Below are 16,130 nucleotides of genomic sequence, written 5' to 3'. Positions count from 1 at the left end.
GACCCATGCATGCATGCGACTCGAGGTGAGGAACCCACAGAGGCTGTTGGCTGCTGGAGACTGGCTTGAAACTGGCTATGGGGTACCAGGTATCAGAACCAGGATGCGAGGGGGTGCTGAAAGTTCCTGACCATATTGGAGGTTCTGTTCTGGAGCTCGGGTCGCCAATGGTTTGATCAGGATTCTGTGTGGCTGTGAAAGTGCTGGAGGTGAATCTACAGACACTCGGTGATTCTGGGGGGGGGGGGGGGCGAACTCTCTTTTGCTTCTCTTTTTCTGACTGTAAGAGACGCTTCAGGCAATTTCTGCTGATGGAGAATCTGGTGGCCCTTATAGAAGGCAAAAGCAATTTCATGCAATACAACACTGTTTTATTAGAATGACAATAAATGGAACCTTGAATTTTGATCTTGACGTTGATGTTAGCTTGAGTTGGGCAAGAGCTTCTGCCGGTCCTTGTAGGCATTCATGTGAATTTGAAAGGAAAGAATAAAGTCTTTTGAATCGAAGAGAGACTCATTTTGCACATAGATTATCAACAAAATAACTGTAAATCCATTCACAAGCCAATTCAAGGTGTAGAAACAACCTTTAAAAAAAATCGTACAACAAAATGGAACCACAAGACTGCAGATGGTGGAGCAGCACTTACAACAAAATTATACATGTTCTTTCTTGACAATCTAAAATGGAAGCATCCCTATTTATTAACTCAGTATTAGTGTAGCATTTAGAGTGATAACTATTGCAGTGCCAGCGACCTGTGTTTCAATCTGGCATTGTCTGTAAGAAGTTTGTACGTTTTTCCCAGCATCTGCATGGGTTTACCCTGGATGCACCTGTTTCCCCCCCACCTTCCAAAATATACGGTGTTGCAGGTGAATTGGGTATAATTAGGCATCACAGATTTAAAAGGCCAGAATCAGCTTCTGTCATATTGTAAGTAAAATAGAAATTAAGTGTTCCAAGGGAGTAAATGGATATCAAATCACTCAGAGGTGACTGGAAAAGCAAGGAGAAAATCCCACTTTCTCCAAGGAAGGGACTGCATTCAGCAATAAATTAAAGACCATTTACTCACCAATGAAAAGAGCACAGATACCAACCAGGAATGAACAAGCATAGGGATGAAAGTAAATTAAGCTGTCCAGCTGGTGTGTTGGGAAGGGAAAACAATTAATGATGAGGGGGTTTACACCCACCAGTGGAATGAGGAGGAGTGCTCATTCTCAAAGTTGTTGACTTTTAATTAGAAACATTAAATTATTTAATTGAAAGTCAACAATGGAGTGAATGAAAGATATAAACAGGCTTTATAACCATTAGCAGTACATTCATTGTGTTAGAATCTCACACATCTGCATTAATCTGGTATACTCAGGACATTGGTGGTGCTGGACCACAGTTTTTGAGACTACTGGAATGATTTTCCAATTACTATTCCAATAATGCTGTAAAACCCCTGGCATCCGGAATTCAAGCAAACAGCAGCCTCAAGCAACAGGGAAAAAAGTTGAGGAAAATAAATTTTAAAAATTAAAATAAATAAGAAAAAACCAGTCAAAAAATATGTAAGTTTAAAATTGTAAAAGTAAATATTCTTTGAAGTAAAAGATAAACCTTTGGTGAAGATGGGAGCAAATATTCAGCCGGGGAGGGTCTTGGTCGTACTTTGCTCGTAGCAGCTGTTTGAATAAAGTTGTGTGAAACACCAATGGCATCGCCCAGGATGAAGAGCTGGTTGATGCCACTCGCTGTTGGGGTGACTCTCTTAAAGTATGTCCATACCCCTGGTTAATAAGAGTTTCCCCGATCAGCGGCTTTATCTGTAAACCTTGAGGGGGTGGGGTTAATTATTTATAATGTCATCGTTTGTCTTTCGGGCGGCTCTGTGGAGGGGGAGGAACCTGCAGATGCAGCGATGGTTAATTGTTTTTAAAGAATGTGACTGAAAATAAAGTAAAATGTTTTAAGGTTGAAATGAGGTTTGTTCAGTGTAAGCACAGTATAGTATTTTTGTCTTTAAACTTAATGCAGGTGTGTTAGTCAGGCTCAAGTAATTGGAAAATACCCTTATCTGGCATCTACCAACCCCATAGGTGCCAGATACCAGAGGTTTTAGTGTACTTTGAATTCATTTCATTTTAGATGTAACATGGTAAAATAATGCATTTTTCAGTCAACCTGGTATGTTTAAACAGAGTGTGGGATAGGGACCCTGGATAATTAAGAGAAGAATGGGAACTGGGGCCCGAGTATATTACAGGCAGGACAGGAAATAGTTCCCCAATGAGTTCCAAAGGAATGTGCGACCTGGTGTCTCGGTGAGATGAAAGTGTGTGTAAGAACCAAAGCCCCACTGTGGTAAAGGGAGCATGAGCATAGAACTCCTTTATATTAAAGGCAACACAGGAACTGAGTATCAGTGTGTTCGAACAGAACACAAGAACTGGGGACTCAGGGAATACGGGAATCAGCACCTTGTAGGCCATATGTTGGACTATGAGAATTCTTGAACAATCGTATCATGAATTAATAAAGTCTTACCCTATTGTTATGTTAGAAAGAAGAATGAAATGAAGCAGTATGGACCTGATGAGTTAACATCAGAATAGGGTCAATATTGAATCTTTGAGAGCAAAGTAAATGAATTTTTTTTCTGATGATAAGTGAGATTTACCATAAGGCCCTTTCATAGAGTCAAAAGGCCAAGTGTAAAGGTGAAGATTCTCCGCCCTTACATCAGGAGACTTACCTCCCTGTCCAGCTCCAAGGTGTCAATTTGCCATCCCTCTCATGTTCCGCCACCCAGCATGAATGTACTACTGCTGCAAGAGGCTGGCTAGGGGCGGGCTGATGATGTCACAATGACACCGTCAGCCTGCGGCCCATCTCACTCACCTTCTCTTTCCACGAACCCCTCAGGGCAGGGGCCATCAGGGCAGGTGCGGCTGGCGGGTCCGACAGGGGGGGCCACTGATGCAGGCTGTGACAGCCCTGCCAGCCGCTCTGGCACCTCACTGGGCCACTTTGGCCTTCGGGGCTGCCTGTCAGCTCCAGCAACTCAATACACCACAGAGCAATGGCCATCTTCCCTACCCATAATCCCCCACGCAGCCGGAACCATTCTAGGAAACACAGAGCAGCTCCAGCTGCGTGGAGAATTATGGTAGGGAAGACGCCCATTGTTCTGGTGTGTATTTATGATGGGCGGAGGCATGGCAACAGTCGCCCCACCTACAGCGGCTCTGGACAATGCATTGGGGGGGGGGGGTCGCACTGCATAAAAGCAGCCCTGGAGCTGCCTTTTAGGGCTGCTCCATAAACAGGTAAGTTAACCTCAGCAGCTGGCCTCGAAGCAGAGGCCCAACATGAAAACACCATTGTCCATCAGAGTTAGCGCACAATGAACCTAGCTGCATTTTTTGAGGAAATGCAAAGGAATCGTACATCTTGGATGGATTTTTAAAAGGCATCAAACATTTTATTCATAAGGAATAGTTGGGTAAATTTAACATCCAAAGAACTGTGGGAAGATTGTTAACCTAGTGAGGAGTTTGATCAGCTGTTGATCAGCTGTGGAAGACAGTAAGCAGAGCTAATAGGCTTAAACTCAAGCTGTGGTGTCCAACAAAGTTCTCCGCTGAAGTTTAACTAATGCAGGTGTGTTTCACAAGGACCTGATTATACATAGGGTGGTTATCTTGTATCGGTGGTTTAAGATTTTGGAGATTTTGGAGATTTGGTTTAAGATTTTGGAGACCTGATCTTGGCAGTTGTTTGAATGTCCTTCACTTTGGCAAATCCTAAAATATATGCTCTTGCTGACCAAAGTTTTGATTCTGTTGTTGCTTAAAGGAAAAAAAAATGGTATTTAAGGTGCCTGTTTCCTCAACCAACTGCCTTTTGGAAGCCTCTTCCACTCACCGATCACTACGTTCCAACTGCTCGCGTGCCAGCTCATTTCTGCAGTCCCAGATACATACACCCATTCTTACAGATCAAAATCATTTCACTTGTTTGTTCATGTTCACTACAATGAAACTTCTCAATGAATAGACTTCCCTGCCCCATTCCTCAAATATCACTGAAAAACAAAATTGTCCGTTGATGTTTCAAAGGAAAATAAACACCAAGAAAAATTAAGAACGGTGACCATTTCTGATTGCTTTGCTCTGTTGTTGACTTTTTTCATTAACAGTTAATATACTGAAAGAATGACCTCCCCATTCTGGGGCCGTTCCCTCTGGTATGTGAACCCTTTCATCAATGACAGTCCACAGAGAGTTTCTGAACGTTCAATGAGGTCAGATGAAAAAAAAGGCATAATTATCCCAAATTTCTAACATCCAGAGCTATCTTTGTATTCCAAATCTAGTTTATTTTTGATGGAATGCAGCAGAAGAAAATGCTTCGCTCTCTGAGGTTGAAAAGAAGTTAATTTGCTTTTGGCTTTTGTGACGGTGAGGTGTGGCGTGGGCTGAATGGAGAAGCTTGTTTGCTTGTTCTCCCTTTGTCCCCAGCCAGGTTACAAGATGTCTATCACTGGAGAAAAATTCTGGAGTGAGCCCTTAGGTCTTGGCTGCACAGCAAGAGATGGGCAGAAGTGTGAGATGAAAGCGCTGCTGTGGCTTGTGGTTTGCGATTGAGAAATCTTTCCAAAGCCCACCTGATGCTTATCACACAGTGGATTCTCTTCTGCATGCAGCAGCTCTAAAGTTAACAGTCGTCACTAATAAACATATTGGCTTACATCGGTTCAGTCCCTTGCTTTGTTTACTTTCTGCTGAATGTACTTACTTGTTGTGAGTCCCAGCAACTCTTGGATTCCCCGTGAATACAAACAGCACTGCCGTCAGCCCCAACATCCTTAGTCAACATCCAAGCTGTCCACAGTTCGAGCAGCAGGGAACATGGTTGCCAGCAAATATGCGGGCCAAAGCAACTCTTCACTCACCTAGGGTCTCTGTGTCTAATTATTCCAGGCCAAAGCTAAGCAAGGGGATGGGCCTGTTATCTCTGAAATGCAAACTCAACAGTGTATTAATTATGGATGCTACAACTGCACAATGGGAAGATTCCATGGGAGCTCCAGAATGATACATCTTTCTCATCAGTCTGTTCCTTCCACCAATAGCATAGGCCAGTGGTTCTCAACCTTTTTTACCCCCATTCAAGTAATCCCTTAGTAACTACAGATCAGCTATGGCACCTAATCTAATTTAACTAACTTATCTAAACCTATCTACACTTTTCTAAATTGACCCCCAACTATGCGCAAATATACTGGTGCGTGTGGAATATACCCCAAGACACTAAAGCCCAATTCTTCAGTTTTCAGAAATTCAGTGATGTTGGCATGTGGGTTTGAAATTGGTATGACATGCAGGCTTTAAATAGATGAGAGACATGGGCCTTGGGTGAATGTGACATGCAGGCTTTAAGATGGGTGAGACATGCCGGCTTTAGGTGAATGGGTACACGCAGGCCTTAAAAGAAATGAGCAGTTTGTGAAGTGGGTGAAAGAGACTGGGGTGACAGAAGGTTGATTAACTCACAAAAATCTTGTTGAGGTGCTTCAACGAAATGTCTTTTTTGGGCGAGTGCCAACCAAAACTCCCCTCTTCTTTGGCAGAGGGGGAATGAAGCAAGTGATGCTCATGAAACTTCCAGACCCTTTTTGTGGGTCAGCCGAACTTAAGTGACTCTCACTCTGGTCAGCATCCAAGTGCAGTATTTCTTCTGTAAGTAGAACTCTTTTTGTGGGTCTGCCAAGCAAAAGTGACCTTCACTCTTTTTGGTCATGAGTGGTCTTCTCACTCCTCAATAACTAACAGTTATTAAGGAATATCTGACAGTTCGTCTATAACTACTCGATGAGGCCAAGTAGGTTTATCAATTGCACAAGGAGGTCAAAGAGCTTTTTACTCCTGTGCTACCTTCTTAAAATAGCCTTCTGAGCAATCAATGCATTATCTTTTTTAAAACTAATCTGGCCACATGGTCTCTACTTCAAGGCTTCTTCCCTTCACTCTGCAAATGTATGAAATTTAGGAACATGCTGTCTTTGAAGCCTGCCACCAGTTCACAGTCACTTTCCAAAACCTGCAAGGTTTGTTAAATTTGTTGTCTTAAAGTGGCAGTCCCACACAATTGAAAATGAACTGAAAAATGGGAGTACATTACAGTGGAAAGAAAAAAGATTGGGAACTACTGGCCTAATTGTTCTCATGAAAGCTTCTTTAAATTTCTTTCTGAATCTCAAACACAAATTACCGGTAAGTCATGCTCCAAAGTGCCTCCCTATGTTATTCATATAAAATTTTGCAATGTTTCCACATCCATCAATCAACCCATTTCTCTCAACCTTAAAGATTCTTTAAAATTAAGGTGGATTGATTATCAATGTACTCTCTCACTGTAAGTGCTCGCCCTCTCTTCCCCTCTGAAACAGTTCAAAGATATGGAGATAGATCTGAGGCAGACTAGCCATGATCATAATGAATGGTGGAGCAGGTTTTAGGGGCCAAATAGTCTACTTCTGCTCTCATTTCTTTATGGTCTTATATTGTAAGACAACAGCTGTATTGAAGGGCAATTAGAAAATGGCAATACATGCCATCTTGAGATTTCAGATTTATTGTTTGAGTACATACATGACATCACATACAACCTTGAGATTCTTTTTCTTTTGGTGAGGCAGAATTACCATTTATTCATAGTGCAAAAAAACCTGTACACAGCGTATACATGTAAGCAGATAATGAATGTAAACAAACCAACTGTGCAATACAGAGAGAATCAAATAAATCAATAAAGTGCACAAGTAAGAGTCCATAAATGAGTCTCTGATTGAGTTTGCTGTTGAGGAGTCTGATGGTGGATGTGTAGCAGCTGTTTCTGAACCTGGTGGTGTGAGTCTTATAGCACCTATACTTCTTTCCTGATGGCAACAAAAGGACCAGAGCATGGGCTGGGTGGTGAGGGTCCTTGATGATTGCGCCTACTCTCTGAAAGCAGCGTTCTCTGTGGATGTACTCTATAGTGGGGAGGGTTTTGCCTGTCATGTCTTGGGCTGTGTCCAGTACCTTTTGCAGGACTTTACGCTCCCCATACCAGACCGTGATGCAACCAGTCAAGACACTTCCCATCACAAATTTGTAGAAATTTGCCAGGGTTGATGGTGTTAAATGCCAAACTGTAGTTAATAAAGAGGATCCTGATGTATGCATCTTTGCTGTCCAGGTGATCCAGGGCTGCGTGTAGAGCCAGTGAGATGACATCCTTGTCAATGATTCCCAGATCTTGAACGGAATAACACATTCCTGATATTTTAACAGAACTCTATTCGCTTCTTTGTTGGTTATAAAAAATCCATGACTGATGCGACACTGAATCTAGTAAGTATATCTTTATAAACTCTTCCCCAACCCAATGTAGAATCATTGAAAACTCCCTTTGTCCTAGATTTGCTGTCAGAGATCCCCTTGTGATAAGTATTCTAAGCTTGTTGCATGCAGCAAGGAGTAATTGATTGTTATTAGGTTGAAGAAAGAAGATGAAGAACTAAAATCCACAGCATAGAAGGTGGAAAAGAATAATCTGACCCAAATTTAGGTTTCAATGGTCTTGGGAAGGTAAGACGGAGGCAGGTTGTAGATTTTCTCTCTTGTTTGGATTTAAATTATTGCCTGGGAGTTCAATGAGGAAAACTGCCCTGGTTGAATTGAACAAAATCCCTTTATGTGGCATCCAAGAACAAAAGGGAAAAGCTGCCCCAAGACCTTTAGTTAAAGCTCAAGGAGCAGTGATTGCACCACCGTAAAGTGGAAGAAATACCAGACACTTCTCTCTTGAAGTGCAAAGACCTAGAGGCTACAATTTAGACCCATTGTCAGATCACAGGGAAAGGGTTTGACACAATATCCAACAAGAGGAATGCAGCATCGGTTGGAAAATCTGACAGCTCCCTCTGTCGTTTGCCGTTGTTGATCCCTTGATTATCTTCTGTGCTCTTTTCAGATGAAATTTGTACAGAAACAGGATAAATGATGATGAACTGTCGTTCCTGACATGGAACATTCCAAGTTATGCACCATGCCACTCAGGAAGGCAGGGAAAATAAATCCTTTCCATGGTGTGGTAGGAATATGGAATTCCCTGCCACAAGCTATGGTTGAAGTAGGGGTCCATTCATAAATTCATATTTGATAAATGCTGAGGAATAAGTTCTGATGAATTGTCTTTGATTCGATTCATAAACATGGTGACCTGCAGAGGATTGGCAACATTTTCTATTTTCACTCAGGAATAAGGAAAGTTAAATAACATAAGCAGTCATGTGGTGAGAGAGATATTTTGGATTTATTAATTTTTCGGGGTCTGGGCATTTTCTGGAAAGACCAGTATCTATGGTCAATCTCAAATTGTCTTAAGCAGGTGGCGGTCAGCTGCTCTCTTCACTCAATGCAATCCTTCTGGTGAAGTTAATCTATATTTTTCAGTTCGTTACATTTTATCTTACTATTTCCTCTAAATATGATAAATGCATAACCGAGGAATGTATGCTGTATCATTTGTTTTGGCTACGTCCTTCTCTTTGTAATTTCTGGCAAGGGGTATTTTGCACCTTGGTTCTTAATATTAACTATGGATTTAATACTGACCTTCTCAATCCCTTGTAGTGGCTTTTGCTTCCCTCATTGATAGAAGGGCCATATTAATGAGATGGAAAGATGCTTTCCATCCAACTCCGACTCCATGGTTGTCTCTAGAAAAAAAAGTGTTCTACTACTGTACGGGATCTTAATTTTCTTTCTCTTTGAGGTCCTTTTCTCAATTACTATCAACTTGTAGATTAATTATCTTTGTTTTTTCTTATGACCCCATAGTTACTATTATTAGTAACTTGGCCAGCAACCCTCATAGAGTGGTTCTTAGTTTAGGAATATATGGTTTGTTTTTCCCTTTTCTTATTTTTCCATGTAATAACATGGGTTCATATGCACCTTGTTCATTGTTATTTGATACTTGTAGCTTGGTTGTAATTTAATTTATTATTCTTCTTTGGCTTGGCTTCGCGGATGAAGATTTATGGAGGGGTAATATCCATGTCAGCTGCAGGCTCGTTTGTGGCTGACAAGTCCGATGTGGGACAGGCAGACACGGTTGCAGCGGTTGCAAGGGAAAATAGGTTGGTTGGGGTTGGGTGTTGGGTTTTTCCTCCTTTGACTTTTGTCAGTGAGGTGGGCTCTGCGGTCTTCTTCAAAGGAGGTTGCTGCCCGCCGAACTGTGAGGCGCCAAGATGCACGGTTTGAGGCGATATCAGCCCACTGGCGGTGGTCAATGTGGCAGGCACCAAGAGATTTCTTCAGGCAGTCCTTGTACCTCTTCTTTGGTGCACCTCTCTCTCGGTGGCCAGTGGAGAGCTCACCATATAACACGATCTTGAGAAGGTGATGGTCCTCCATTCTGGAGACATGACCTACCCAGCGCAGTTGGATCTTCAGCAGCATGGATTCTATGCTGTCGGCCTCTGCCATCTCGAGTACTTCGATGTTGGTGATGAAATCGCTCCAATGAATGTTGAGGATGGAGCAGAGACAATGCTGGTGGAAGCGTTCTAGGAGCCGTAGGTGATGCTGGTAGAGGACCCATGATTCTGAGCCGAACAGGAGTGTGGGTATGACAACGGCTCTGTATATGCTAATCTTTGTGAGGTTTTTCAGTTGGTTGTTTTTCCAGATTCTTTTGTGTAGTCTTCCAAAGGTGTTATTTGCCTTGGCGAGTCTGTTGTCTATCTCGTTGTCGATCCTTGCATCCGATGAAATGGTGCAGCCGAGATAGGTAAACTGGTTGACCATTTTGAGTTTTGTGTGCCTGATGGAGATGTGGGGGGACTGGTAGTCATGGTGGGGAGCTGGCTGATGGAGAACCTCAGTTTTCTTCAGGCTGACTTCCAGGCCAAACATTTTGGCAGTTTCCGCAAAACAGGACGTCAAGCGCTGAAGAGCTGGCTGTGAATGGGCAACTAAAGCGGCATCGTCTGCAAAGAGTAGTTCACGGATAAGTTGCTCTTGTGTCTTGGTGTGAGCTTGCAGGCGCCTCAGATTGAAGAGACTGCCATCCGTGCGGTACCGGATGTAAACAGTGTCTTCATTGTTGAGGTTTTTCATGGCTTGTTTCAGCATCATGCTGAAGAAGATTGAAAAGAGGGTTGGTACGAGAATGCAGCCTTTCTTCACGCCATTGTTAATGGAGAAGGGTTCAGAGAGCTCATTGCTGTATCTGATCCAACCTTTTTGGTTTTCGTGCAGTTGGATAACCATGTTTATTATTAATAAACAATTTATTATTATTACCACATGTACCAATGTATTTTGCATATCTTAAAATCAATAAAAAATTGAAAATAAAACAAATTAATCTCACAATGCTGTTGAGTAGGTGAATGTGGGAAATCTACACCCAGCATTCGGTGATACATAACCATAAGACCTAGGAACAGAAATAGGCTATTCAGCCCATTAGTCTGTCTTGTCATTTAATCATGTGCTGATTAATTTTTCCACTCAGACCCACTGCATGGCCTTTTCCCCATTATCTTTGATGCCCTGGCCAATCTCTGCCTTAAATATCCCAAACACAGCCTCTACTAATTGACTATGGCATCAAATTTCACAGATTTACCACCCTCTGGCGAGAAATTACTCCGCATTTCTATTCTAAGTGAAGGTCCTTCAATTGTGAGATGTGTCCTCTTGTCCTAGACCAGGGGTGGGCAACCTTTTCTTTAAAATTTACATTCTATCTTAAGTATTCCCTATGCCATAGGTGCTCTGTGATTAGTAAGGGACTGCTTAAGGTGGTAGGTGAGTGGCAAGAAAAAAGTTTGAAAACCACTGTTTTAATTGTACCTCATTGACTCATTATGTGCACGGTTTCATAGCTCCAAAGGAAATGGGCCAATTTCTATTTTTCTCCACCAGAATATTTCTTTAACAATTGGGTCCAGAGCAGTGGTTCTCAAACTTCCCTTCCCACTCACCTACCACCTTAAGCAATCCCTTACTAATCACAGAGCACTTATGGTATAGAGATTACTTAGTGGTAGGTGAGTGGAAAGAAAAAGGTTGAGAATCTTTGATTCGATGCTTTAGGCATGAAACAATGATCTCATTTTGGAGCATGTCTTATTGTATACATAATGAAGCAGACACACACAAGCGCGTACAAGCACATACATTCATGCACATGCCCTTACCAATCACAGAGCACCGATGGCATAGGGATTACTTAAGGTGGAATGTGAGTTTTAAAAAAAAGGTTGTCCACCCCCATCCTAGACTTTTCCACTATGAGAAGAACAAAGAGATTCAGAGCAAACAGGCTTCACAATGTCATTTGTTCTTCCAGAAATGGTGGTGGAGGCTGAGTCAACAATAGGTTTTTTGGAAAGGTGTGGATAAGGATTATTTAATCTTCTTTAAGGATTTTAAGGAATGCATGGAAATGGAGGAAGTTGTGAATTTCACAGAGATATGACTGCTTCCTTTCTGGGCCAGACCTTTTTTTAAGTAGAGGAAGTAATTGTTTTCCCAAATGACAGTGACTGAGTCTCATTTCTGAAGATGTGCTGAATGACAACTTGAAAGATCTCGTGTGGCATTTTGGCAAGACTCTATGGTGAAGAAATTGAGCATCCACATGACATTGACATTCATGGAAAAACCAGTCCAGGATCAAAAAAGCAGGTGGGAGGTTTTCATGAAGAATGAAATCTGTCTGTATCTACACGCTTCATTAGAGAGATGTAGATAGCAGGTGGTGTCTCAGAACACTGTGGCAATTGCCCCGTTGGTGATGTGTGTGCAGATCCTAAGGCAGCCACACACCTGCAATATGCACTCGCGGAGAGGGAAATGGAGCTCCCAGATTCACACAAAAGTAACCAACTGCACGAAAACCAACAAGGTCGGGTCAGATACAGCAATGAGCTCTCCGAACCCTTCTCCATTGACAACGGCATGAAGCAAGGCTGCGTCCTCGCACCAACTCTCTTTACTATCTTCTTCAGCATGATGCTGAAACAAGCCATGAAAGACCTCAACAATGAAGACGCTGTTTACATCCGGTACCACACGAATGGCAGTCTCTTCAATCTGAGGCGCCTGCAAGCTCACACCAAGACACAAGAGCAACTTGTCCGTGAACTAAACTTTGCAGGCGATGCTGCTTTAGTTGCCCATTCAGAGCCAGCTCTCCAGCGCATGACGTCCTGTTTTGTGGAAACTGCCGAAATGTTTGGCCTGGAAGTCAGCCTGAAGAAAACGGAGGTCCTCCATCAGCCAGCTCCCCACCATGACCACCAGCCCCCCCACATCTCCATCGGGCATACTGAACTCAAAACGGTCAACCAGTTTACCTACCTCGGCTGCACCATTTCATCTGATGCAAGGATCGACAAAGAGATAGACAACAGACACGCCAAGGCAAATAGCGCCTTTGGAAGACTACACAAAAGAGTCTGGAAAAACAACCAACTGAAGAAACACATAAAGATCAGCGAGTACAGAGCCGTTGTCATACCCACGCTCCTGTTCTGCTCCGAATTATGGGTCCTCTACCGGCATCACCTACGGCTCCTAGAATGCATCCATCAGTGATGTGTCCACTCCATCCTCAACATTCATTGGAATGACTTCATCACCAACATCGAAGTACTCGAGCTGGCAGAGTCTGCAAGCATCGAATCCATGCTGCTGAAGACCCAACTGCACTGGGTGGGTCACATCTCCAGAATGGAGGACCATCGCCTTCCCAAGATCGTGTTATTTGGAAAGCTCTCCACTGGCCACCGAGAGAGAGGTGCACCAAAGAAGAGGTACAAGGACTGCTTAAAGAAATCTCTTGGTGCTTGCCACATTGACCACCGCCAGTGGGCTGATATCACCTCCAACCGTGCATCTTGGCGCCTCACAGTTCGGCGGGCAGCAACCTCCTTTGAAGAAGACTGCAGAGCCCACCTCACTGACAAAAGACAAAGAAGGAAAAACCCAACACCCAAACCCAACCAACCAATTTTCCCTTGCAACCGCTGCAACCGTGCCTGCCTGTCCCGCATCGGACTTGTCAGTCACCAACGAGCCTGCAGCTCGTGGACATACCCCTCCATAAATCTTCGTCTGCAAAGCCAAGCCAAAGAAAAAGAAAGAACCCCACAAGATCTTGTCAGTGAGATACATGCCCAATTGAAGCTCCTGTGTGTTAGGTTAGGAAGAGCTGTTCAGGGGTGGGGACGGATCCCAGGAGGCTTACAGGACTACAATCAGTAACTGGAAAACATCCCTCCTTCATACTGCCCAATGAACTGTTTTTGCCATTTAACTGCTGGTTATGAGCACCAGCTCTGCTGCTGTTGAGTTCTCTTTTAAAATGAAAAGGAAAGAATGTAAGAAAGAAATAAAACACCATTAGAAAAATTGGAGCCTCATGATCCAACTGTACAATGTGTTGGTGTATTGCAAGCAGCTCCGATCATCCCACTATAGGAAGCACTTCAATAAAGTGGAAGGGGGTGCAGAGGAGATTCACTAGGATGATGCCAGGACTGGAAAGCTTGAGTTAACGGGAGAGGTTAGGTAGACTGGGTCTTTATTTCTGAGAGTGTAAGAGTCTGAGGGTTGACATTTTAGAAGTTTGTAAAATTACAAGAGACATGGATAAAATGAATGGTCATAATCTTATTCCCAAGGGAGATGATTCTTGAACGAGGGCTTAAGTTTAAGATGAGAGGGGAGGGATTTAAAATGGACCTGAGGGGCAACTTTTTCACTCAGAGGGTGAGCTTCCAGAGGTAGAAAGTGGGTACAATTATAATGTTCAAAGATATTTGGATAGGCATAATGAATGGAAGGGCTCAGAAGGATATAGCCCAAACAGGACCATTCAGAATACCAACTTGGTCACCATAGACAAGTTGGGTTGTAAGGCCTGTTTTATGTTGCATGACTATGACCATAACTCTGATGGGGTGAAACAAAGGTGACCACAAGGACTAGTATATGAGAGAATAGGAGCAGTTAGAGGGTGAATATGTAGACATGAGAACTGATGCAAAAGAATGTGGGAGTTGTAAAATGCATGTCAGGTTGGACAAATCCTCACAGACAGATAAAAACAGGAGAAAAACAACTAATATTACAGATGTACTATTGATACAGACCAAATAGCTGATTCAAAAAGGCTGCCACATGCCCAGGAGTTAGTGAGGTACTGTTCCTCAAGGTTGCACAGGGCCTCAAGGTGTCGGGACAGGTGGCCACACTGCCAGGTCAGAGAGGGAGTAGGATGGCAAATGTAATTAGAAAAGCTTGAAGTTCATCTTCAATTGAATCTTTACGGGCTGGAAGGTCGGAGCAGAGAACCACCATCATTCAGTGGTGAGTGACTTTACATTGGCAATTTCACATAGAGAGTCCACAAGGAAAGCAGGAAATGGAAAGAATTCTCACTGGTACCGCCGGGATGTTTACCTGAGGTTGGGATGAAGATGCATAAACAGTCTGCAACAATTGTTATTTTCTTCTTTGGCTTGGCTTCGCGGACGAAGATTTATGGAGGGGGTAAAAAGTCCACGTCAGCTGCAGGCTCGTTTGTGGCTGACAAGTCCGATGTGGGACAGGCAGACACGGTTGCAGCGGTTGCAAGGGAAAATAGGTTGGTTGGGGTTGGGTGTTGGGTTTTTCCTCCTTTGACTTTTGTCAGTGAGGTGGGCTCTGCGGTCTTCTTCAAAGGAGGTTGCTGCCCGCCGAACTGTGAGGCGCCAAGATGCACGGTTTGAGGCGATATCAGCCCACTGGCGGTGGTCAATGTGGCAGGCACCAAGAGATTTCTTCAGGCAGTCCTTGTACCTCTTCTTTGGTGCACCTCTCTCTCGGTGGCCAGTGGAGAGCTCACCATATAACACGATCTTGAGAAGGTGATGGTCCTCCATTCTGGAGACATGACCTACCCAGCGCAGTTGGATCTTCAGCAGCATGGATTCTATGCTGTCGGCCTCTGCCATCTCGAGTACTTCGATGTTGGTGATGAAATCGCTCCAATGAATGTTGAGGATGGAGCAGAGACAATGCTGGTGGAAGCGTTCTAGGAGCCGTAGGTGATGCTGGTAGAGGACCCATGATTCTGAGCCGAACAGGAGTGTGGGTATGACAACGGCTCTGTATATGCTAATCTTTGTGAGGTTTTTCAGTTGGTTGTTTTTCCAGATTCTTTTGTGTAGTCTTCCAAAGGTGTTATTTGCCTTGGCGAGTCTGTTGTCTATCTCGTTGTCGATCCTTGCATCCGATGAAATGGTGCAGCCGAGATAGGTAAACTGGTTGACCATTTTGAGTTTTGTGTGCCTGATGGAGATGTGGGGGGACTGGTAGTCATGGTGGGGAGCTGGCTGATGGAGAACCTCAGTTTTCTTCAGGCTGACTTCCAGGCCAAACATTTTGGCAGTTTCCGCAAAACAGGACGTCAAGCGCTGAAGAGCTGGCTGTGAATGGGCAACTAAAGCGGCATCGTCTGCAAAGAGTAGTTCACGGATAAGTTGCTCTTGTGTCTTGGTGTGAGCTTGCAGGCGCCTCAGATTGAAGAGACTGCCATCCGTGCGGTACCGGATGTAAACAGTGTCTTCATTGTTGAGGTTTTTCATGGCTTGTTTCAGCATCATGCTGAAGAAGATTGAAAAGAGGGTTGGTACGAGAATGCAGCCTTTCTTCACGCCATTGTTAATGGAGAAGGGTTCAGAGAGCTCATTGCTGTATCTGATCCAACCTTTTTGGTTTTCGTGCAGTTGGATAACCATGTTTATTATTAATAAACAATTTATTATTATTACCACATGTACCAATGTATTTTGCATATCTTAAAATCAATAAAAAATTGAAAATAAAACAAATTAATCTCACAATGCTGTTGAGTAGGTGAATGTGGGAAATCTACACCCAGCATTCGGTGATACATAACCATAAGACCTAGGAACAGAAATAGGCTATTCAGCCCATTAGTCTGTCTTGTCATTTAATCATGTGCTGATTAATTTTTCCACTCAGACCCACTGCATGGCCTTTTCCCCATTATCT

The 16,130-nt window shown here is 43.4% G+C and overlaps 1 protein-coding gene across 1 annotated transcript in view; it reads right to left on the bottom strand.

Moving 5' to 3' along the window:
- Positions 1–370: 370 nt before the first annotated feature.
- Positions 371–16,130, bottom strand: part of fkbp6 (FKBP prolyl isomerase 6) — a 100,192-nt gene continuing 84,432 nt past the window's right edge. The window contains exon 9 of the mRNA XM_069911747.1: positions 371–455. The gene's annotated coding sequence lies outside the window, so the exon portion shown is untranslated. The remainder of the gene's footprint in view (positions 456–16,130) is intronic.

The sequence above is a fragment of the Narcine bancroftii genome, chromosome 14 (genome assembly GCF_036971445.1).
Source record: "Narcine bancroftii isolate sNarBan1 chromosome 14, sNarBan1.hap1, whole genome shotgun sequence".
Lineage (NCBI taxonomy): Eukaryota > Metazoa > Chordata > Chondrichthyes > Torpediniformes > Narcinidae > Narcine > Narcine bancroftii.
Note: the sequence above shows the minus strand (reverse complement) of the source record. Positions and strands in the feature narration are given on the sequence as shown.